This window comes from Dunckerocampus dactyliophorus, chromosome 2 (assembly GCF_027744805.1).
Source record: "Dunckerocampus dactyliophorus isolate RoL2022-P2 chromosome 2, RoL_Ddac_1.1, whole genome shotgun sequence".
In the NCBI taxonomy this organism is placed as follows: Eukaryota; Metazoa; Chordata; class Actinopteri; order Syngnathiformes; family Syngnathidae; genus Dunckerocampus; species Dunckerocampus dactyliophorus.
The window spans coordinates 36,347,286-36,355,711 of NC_072820.1; the positions used below are offsets into that span (position 1 = coordinate 36,347,286).

Consider the following 8,426-nt stretch of genomic DNA (forward strand, 5'->3'; position numbering starts at 1 on the left):
GAGCCAATCCAAAACAAGGACAAAACCCAATAAAGTTTTTGTTCAATGGCATCAGTGGGCTCGTCTCCGATCTCTGTCTAAATCTTCCACTCTAGAAAGCATTAAACGCGCACTGCCTTTGCATAAAACTTCTTGCGGTGGACCACCTTCCTAGTAAAAACTTTTTCCTTGGCTTTGTTGTCCAACTCTGACGGCCTTTTACAGCATGTCAAAGAGACATTACTGTTAATCATTTTGCTAATGAAATATGCTCACGTATAATAAGATCCACATGAATTAAAAAAAACAAAAAAGCAACCACATGACCACCCAGATTAAAACAACCAGTGTTATTCCATCTTAATACCACAAGAAAGGTCTTTTTTAAAAGGTCAGGATCAGGCGTGCAGGGGGAAAAACAAGACTTTTAAAGACCCCCTGCACCGGCCCAGCTTTAATTACATCAGAGGAAGTGGCAGCGCTTAACGCAAACCACCCTGCTCGCCTGTTACATCCCATGACTCTTGACTGAAAGCAGAAATGCCATTTAATATCTTTTTATGTGCCTGTGCACGCTAACCGTGTGTGGCGGAGGCACCTCGCCGCATATGTGCAGGTGTGTCTGCAGCGCCTCTTAAGTAGAGAGGACATCAAAAGGTGGGCCCTGCACACCCCATTGCCACCCCGTACTATAAATCCCACCCCAAAAGGAGTCATTTATGGGAGAATAAGTCGATTTATGGGCCTCCAGAAAATGAAGGCAGTTTGGAGGTGTGGGATGAAAGATGACAAAAGCTTTCCAGGGAGGCGAGGAGCACTGTGGTTCCTCACAATGTCCTACTTTTCTGTCTATTTTTGCTGTAAACTTTATACCCTGGACAGACTGACAGTCAATCTGCAGATTCATAATATGATGCTCTTTTAAAGCACAAAAAGAAGTCTCCTTTACGTTTTCAGGGGCAATGGTACCCTCTGGTGCCAAATATGGTAACTACAGGAATAGTCAACCTAGTATAGCTTTTTCAATTAGCCGTAAAATAGTGACAGTTTTGCACAAATGTCTGAACAGTGACAAAACAAGACTTAAGGAACTTACTATATAGTTTATCCAACAACAGAAAAGCAAATGTGTCATCTTTTATGGGGAAAAAACACCAGCCACTCAGTGGAACTACATAGAAAATGGTTGTTTGTCTATATGTGCCCTGCCATTGGCTGGCGACCAGTCCAGGGTGTACCCCGCCTCTCGCCCGAAGTTAGCTGGGATAGGCTCCAGCCTACCCGTGACCCTAGTGAGGATAAGCGGCATAGAAGATGGATGGATCTTCTTCTTTTCCGTACAATTTATCTCCTGGAGACTACGATTGTAATTTCCCATTTATATTTATGATTTAAAAATAGTCCTAACTAAAATAACATTTAACCATGCACAACATAAATCAACAGGACTGTTTACACTGACCATTTGTTGCTAGGCAGAATTCATGGGGCGTCATCATGACTGTCCCCTTGGCTAATTAAAAAAATGGACATCCTGGTCAGGTGCAACAGAATGACGTTAGCAGTTCTTTTAAATAAAGAATAATAATGGCGAAGATGTAAAATAAGGGGAGACAAATTTTAAAAATTCATGCAATCTCAAGCTGTGGTATGAGTACCACTGGTGGTACGCAGGCTCCAGCTAGTACTAAGTAAGGAACAGTTGAGGTATTTTAAATAGAAATAAAATAATACTGGAGACACATACATGTCAAATATTTGTACAAATACAAATTGTTTAACCAAAAAAAATTGCTGAAATTGAATTCAAATGAATTACATTTAATAATGTTTTACTCCCCTCATACTCCACAAGTCAATTACCTGCGAGTACGAGGCACATATTTGAACATAAACATGATGGTAAGCAGTAAGGGTGCCTCGATCGATCGGCCACCGATCAGTATCGGACAATTTCTGTGAAAAAGCACAGTATCGGCATACAACAATACTTGCTTTTTAACACCAATCACCTTCGCCGATTAGCTCCACTCCCATTGTAGCATCCAGCCTATAGTGACCGTCTCCCGCCCACTTTCCCTTCACAAAGCCACAACAAGGTACAGCCAATAGTAAAAAAAAAAATTTACACTTAATCTATGTGATCGGTATTGGCCGATTTCACTCATGAATGATTGGTATCGGCAGCATAAATACGTGATCGGAGCATCCCTAGTAAGCAGAGGTAACAAAAACTGTGGTACTTGGTGTAAAAAGTTTGGGAACCATTATAATAGTACATTTTTTAAAATAATACAGCCACACCATGGCTTAATATGGTAATTGATCATCTGTAATGAACAAGTAACTTTTTTTTCGTATTAACATACTTGCAAATTATATTGTACAGCGCACGCACCGTTAGTTATTCTCAGAAGTCTGCTCTTATATTATAATATTTAAATGAAACTGTTTATTATTAAGGGAGAAAAAAATCCAAACCTACATGGCCTAGTGTGAAAAAGTGATTGCTCCCTAAACCTAATAACTTGTTGGGCAACTCTTAACCCAGCAACAACTGCAATCAAGTGTTTGGGATAACTTGCAATGAGTCTCTTACAAAGCTGTGGTAATCATGGTTCTATTTATCTAAGCAAGTCTTCCAGGTCTTATAGCAGCAAAACATCCCCAGACCATCACACTACCACCACCATATTTTACTGTTGGTATGGTGTTCTTTTTCTGAAATGTGGCTTCACTTTTACACCAGATGTAATGGGACACACACCTTCCAAAAAGTTCAACTTTTGCCTCGTCAGACCACGGAGTATTTTCCCAAAAGGTCTTGGGAATCATCAAGACGTTTTCTAACAAAATTGAGACGAGCCTTAATGTTCTTTTTGTTCAGCAGTGGTTTTCATCTTGAAACTCTGGCATGCAGGCTGTTTTTGCTCAGTGTCTTTCTTATGGTGGAGTCATGAGCACTGACCTCAACTGAGGCAAGTGAGGCCTGCAGTTCTTTGGATGTTGTTGTGGGGTCTTTTGCGACCTCTTGGATGCGCCGCTGCGATCTTGGGGTCATTTTGGTTGGCCGGCCACTCCTGTGAAGGTTCACCACTGTTCCATGTTTTTACCATTTGTGGCTAAGGGCTCTCACTGTGGTTCGCTGGAGTCCCAAAGCTTTAGAAATGGCTTTATAACCTTTTCCAAACTGATAGATCTCAATTACTTTCTTTCTGGGGGCGGGGGGGCAACAGGGGCGCAATCACTTATTCACACAGGGCCATGTAGGTTTGGATTCGCTTTCTCCCTTAATAATGGAAAGTTTCATTTAAAAACTGCATTTGTGTTCATTGTGTTGCCACTGAATTTAAATATTAAATTTGTTTGATGATCTGAAACATTTAAGTGTGACAAAATAGCCCGTTAATGGCGTTAACTAATTTATTTCATTAATTAACTTCTTTTTTTTTTAATGAACATTTTTTGCAAAATAGGCTTTAGCATGCCCCCGCGACCCTAATGAGGAAGAAGCGGTATAGAAAATGGATGGATGGATTTTTTGCACAATGAACTCATGGGCATATCTGTTATGATGGCAGAATGATGCACAATAGCGTCCCCACACATTCACACAGAGTCTGCTGCCCTTTAATAACTTTATTCTGACCTGAACACATCAACAACAGTGCAATTCCAACACCATATATGTACCTCCAACTCACATACACGCCTCCAGTCTGCTCGTCCTGGGAACGACACTTTCTCATTGTAACTAGACAGCGAGGTGCGTTCAGTGACACTCAGGAAATCACAACATCTTTATTATGCATGTATGTGTTGTCTAATAAACAGAAAGACAAAGGAAAACAGAAATTGGATATTCCTATCACACAATTTGATGCGTTTAAGTATGCTCGGAAATCCCAGAAAATACATCTACACTCAAAACATGTGAATTCAACTTAAGTTACGTGGTGTCTTTGAATGCAACCCTTCATGGCTCTAATAATGCTGTTAAAGTATGATTCAAATGTTCGCACTAGTGTTAGGCTATCTTTTAGCTTGATTTAAATTGAATACATTTCATCTAATTTAATAAAATTCTATTAATACATACCAATATATCTAATTGTGTCTTGTCATTCATGATGGCTTGATGGCTATCTCCTCTTCCCCTGAGATGAAAATACGTCTCTCGTTGAATATGTGCATCGAGACAACCTGTTAGACTTACAAATTAAACACATGACAGGAAGAGCCCATCGTGTCTGCCTCCAAGTTACTCAGGTGTAACAAACCTGACCGGATACTGACATGAAAGCTTTGGAAGGAGAGTTGTACTTCCCGTGCACTACGGAGTGAGTCGACTACTTTTTTTTTTTTTTGCTCGTTCTTGTTTTCTTTCTTTCTTTTAATAGTCATCGAGTATCATTAAAGCCAGCCTCTGTGGCTTCACACAATGCTGCAGGCAAGCCAAGTGTTTGCTGTCAGCATTTTATTAGCTTCCAAACGAAGCAGTTTGTTGTTGTTCTGCAGTGTAATCTTGGCATGCTAACAACAACTTTTAATAATAATTACAATACAGGCAGCTGCTTTCTTCTAGTAGTTAAAAAGGCTCTCTTCTCAAGCTGCCTCCTTTAGTGACTGTGTGTTGTGTGGCTTTTTTATTTATTAGTTATTTAGTAGTTTTATTTACTAGTTCAAGAGGTATTTGTGTTGGAAGATTGTAGCACTTACCAGTCATGCACATCATTTACCCATTTCTGTGATGTCTTGCCTTATGCATGATGCTTACAGCCTCTAGGGGGCGTAAATAAATGGTATCTAGAATTGGTTAATGTGGCATCATAGCGCTTACAAAAAGTGATACAGCGAAAAATATGCAGTAAAAAGTGTATGTATGGCTAATACTGTAATATGGACAGTTGCGAAATACTATTAACATGTCTGGCATGTCCATGTCAGATCAATCAATAAACAAATATGTATCATATGTGTACTGTATATATTTATAATGGGTTTAAAAACCCTCGGTTCCGGAGGCGCATGCGGCTCTTCAGCCTCCGTGTTGCGGCTCCCTCTGCTGAGCTCTGTGATTTTTTTAAGGAGTGGAAACGTGTGTTTTTGAAAAGAATGTGAAATATCGGACTCCAAGTCTCACTGGAGAGAAAAAAAGGTGAGGGAGTTTTTGTTTTACACAGTAAAATAAAACTATGTAATTAACGAGAGCATAGCAATATGTTTTAGAAGGAGAAGCTGTGGCGATGTTTTGGGAGTCCGTGACGTGCTAATCGCCGAGGCGGTGACTCCAGGGGAGGCAGATAGTGTGCCACGGGAGCTGACTGTGTATTGACCACTTGTGACTGCTGTGAGGCAGGCAGTACCTCTCTACAGCAATCGTAGAACAATGCATGCTTTTACTTTTACGTCTCCAAATACCAGTACCTACATTTGTTGCTTGTCGCTTTTGGGAATATAAGTCACCAAGAGGGTTTGGAAAGTCACCAGATTTAGCAAAAAAAAATGGCCAAGTTGGCAACGCTGGGCTGCACATGAGATGGGAGGCCATTCACAGATGGAGAATACATGAAAGAATCATTCATAAAAATATCAGAGCATCTATTCTCCAAATTAAAAAATAAACAAGAATTGTTTGAGGAAATGAAAGAATGCCTATCTCTGCAAAGACAGTCAAGGACAGGATTTACATTTAACATTTAAACATTTAAACATTTAAAGAAGATTACAACTTTGACAAGTTTATAAGCTGTGTAATGTTTTACGGCTCCAGACATTTTTTTTTTACTTGAAGAGGAGGCAAAATGGCTCTTTTGATGCTAAAGGTTGCCGACCCCTGCCCTGTGCTCTTCCCAGCCACAAGGAGACATCTTTGAAGTGTTATCCAGCAGCTTGAGTCTTTGGTTAATGTATTTCTTTGCTTGAAAACTATAAATATTTAAATGTTGACAACAATTTTCTAACAACAAAATACAATTTTCAGGAAATCATCATTATTCATTCTTTTAGTTCTGTCCTGTTTAAACATTTAAGCTTATATATTAAATAAACTCTACTTCTTCCTGCTCTTTTTCGGTCATTTTGAATGGTGCAAATGTAACCTCATTTTTCTACAAAAAAAATAGTTTTTTTCCACAGGAATAATTTATAAAAATGTGCTAATACAGATGAAACGTACAGCCGACATGTACCACAATTTTTACATGTACATGTCTTCATGTTTTTCATAAAGCGTTGAGATGTTGTAGTTTGTCTGGCAGTCCTTGAACGCTGTGAGATGCATGAGTGAAACTTACATATAACTTCTACTGTGAATCTGATTCTATCCGTTCATGGATCATCTTACATAATCGTTCATTGGTGATGAGTACCTATACATTTGATCATTTAAAATGTGTTTAATACGGTCAATACGGTATTTGCAAAACTAGTGCGGACATCAATGAAAGTGTCTTTCTTCAACAAGATCCATCATTTTTCTTGGCAGCAATCATGCTTAAGTTTTCCACCGCATTCCACTGCTCAAAGCTAACAGGAAAAAAAAGTAGTCCCGTGGAGGCTTTAAAGTCTCACACCTAAAAATTCACATTATTGACCAAAGCGTGAACATTTCACAGTGTCCGTCTCGCTGGTGTTTCCTCTTTGAGCCGCTCCATCAATCAGCTCTTATTTTCCCAACTGTCTACTGGTTATTTCAACATGTAAGAAGTGGCATCTAGTAGAAGTGCACCATTGGTCGGATGTGGCTCTATAGGTCCATTTTATTCAACTAATGGATAGAATGAAGACTTACTGACGGAACTTTACATTTGACATCAGAACCTGCATGCCAATATCTCACAGCGTCTGTTAAAAACAACCCAGTCTGACACTTTGTCTACCTGACTGACATGTTTTAAATGCTATAACAGGGGTGTCCAAAGTGCTGCTTTTTTTTTTATTGGCCCGTTGGCAAATAGTAAAAATATACGAAACAAGAAAATAGAAAAAAAAATGTTTAAAACACAGTAGAAAGGGAAAAAAGAGCAGTAATATTATGAGAACATAGGGGGGGAAAGTCATAATGTGAGAAACAAGACGAAGAATTAAGTTGCAATATTAGGGAAATGGGTAAAAGTTGTAATATTACAATAATAAAGCCAAAATATTATAATAAAGACATAATATTAAGAGAAAAAAATATACGAGTTAAAATATTTTTAAATTAAAAAAAAGAGGAAAACAAGCAAAAAAGTTGAAAGTAATGAGAAAAAGTTCATACTAACAATATGTTTTGTCACTGATAACACAGAGCTGAGATGCAGGCTGTTTTTTATTTAAATATAAACACGTATTTGCATATGTACATTGGTTGGTTTAAAAAATGTAAACTTGGCCGCCGCAACCTTTGATGTTTCAGTATGCGGCCCTCTGTGGAAGACTATAAGGCTATAAAATGTAAATAATATGAATTAACAAGACCAAAACATCACATACTGTATTTCCTTCTAATCCAAAGCAGGCAAGTCGTCTTTCAACATCTTTGGTATGTTGTAATTAAGCACAATTCACATGTAAAAGAAGCCAAATAAATGCACCACAATCCTCCAAAGTCATCAGAACTCTTGTTTACACAGGCCCGTTCAATCCCACTGACATCATATGCTGCCGTAACGGCCCAGAGTATAGCCCGATCCCGCAGTGACGATATGTTCCGATCTCTTGGAGCATATCAGAGTGGAAACAAAGTTCCCCCTTTCTGCCAATAAACCCGTGCATCGATTCCGAGAAAAACCTCCCATCCATTCCAAATAGCAGCATTGGTTGACACATTTTGGCTAAAACAGCTGCACCTTGTAGGGCCAGCACCCCATCACTTACTGGGTTTATTATGGGCTGTATCATGGCCCTTAGGCCTTATCATTTGTTTCTGTCATCAGCAGTGAGTGGCGATGGAAGAAGGCTGTGTGACCCTTTCAGGCTTCAATATGAGGAAGTTATGGTTGAATCTTTCCAAGTGCTGCATGTGCTTGTTCTTATAAACATACAAGTGAGTTATTTAACCCTGAAGAAATCCTTTAAATATGCTCAATCATGCGCTTCAATGACAAAAAATGTCAGCTACCCCAAAACCTCATAAACAGTATTAATTATATTTTCGGGGGTTTAACCCTTTAGGGGCCAATATTGTACATAAGCTAAAAAAATTATTTCCATAAAAAGAATTTTAAGAAGTGATTGCTTATTATTATTATTAGTCCCTAAGATAGTTCAATGATTGCCATTAAGACTGAAATATCCGCTTCATCCATCCATCCATTTTCTATGTCGCTTATCCTCACTAGGGTCGTGGGTATGCTGGAGCCTATCCCAGCTGACATCAGGGGGGTACACCCTGGACTGGTCGCCAGCCAATGGCAGGGCACATATAGACAAACAACCATTCACACTCACATTCATACCTATGG

At 39.0% G+C, this 8,426-nt stretch overlaps 1 long non-coding RNA gene across 1 annotated transcript in view; it reads left to right on the top strand.

Moving 5' to 3' along the window:
• Positions 1-8,426, top strand: part of LOC129177320 (uncharacterized) — a 51,249-nt gene that overhangs the window by 36,166 nt on the left and 6,657 nt on the right. The window lies entirely within an intron of this gene.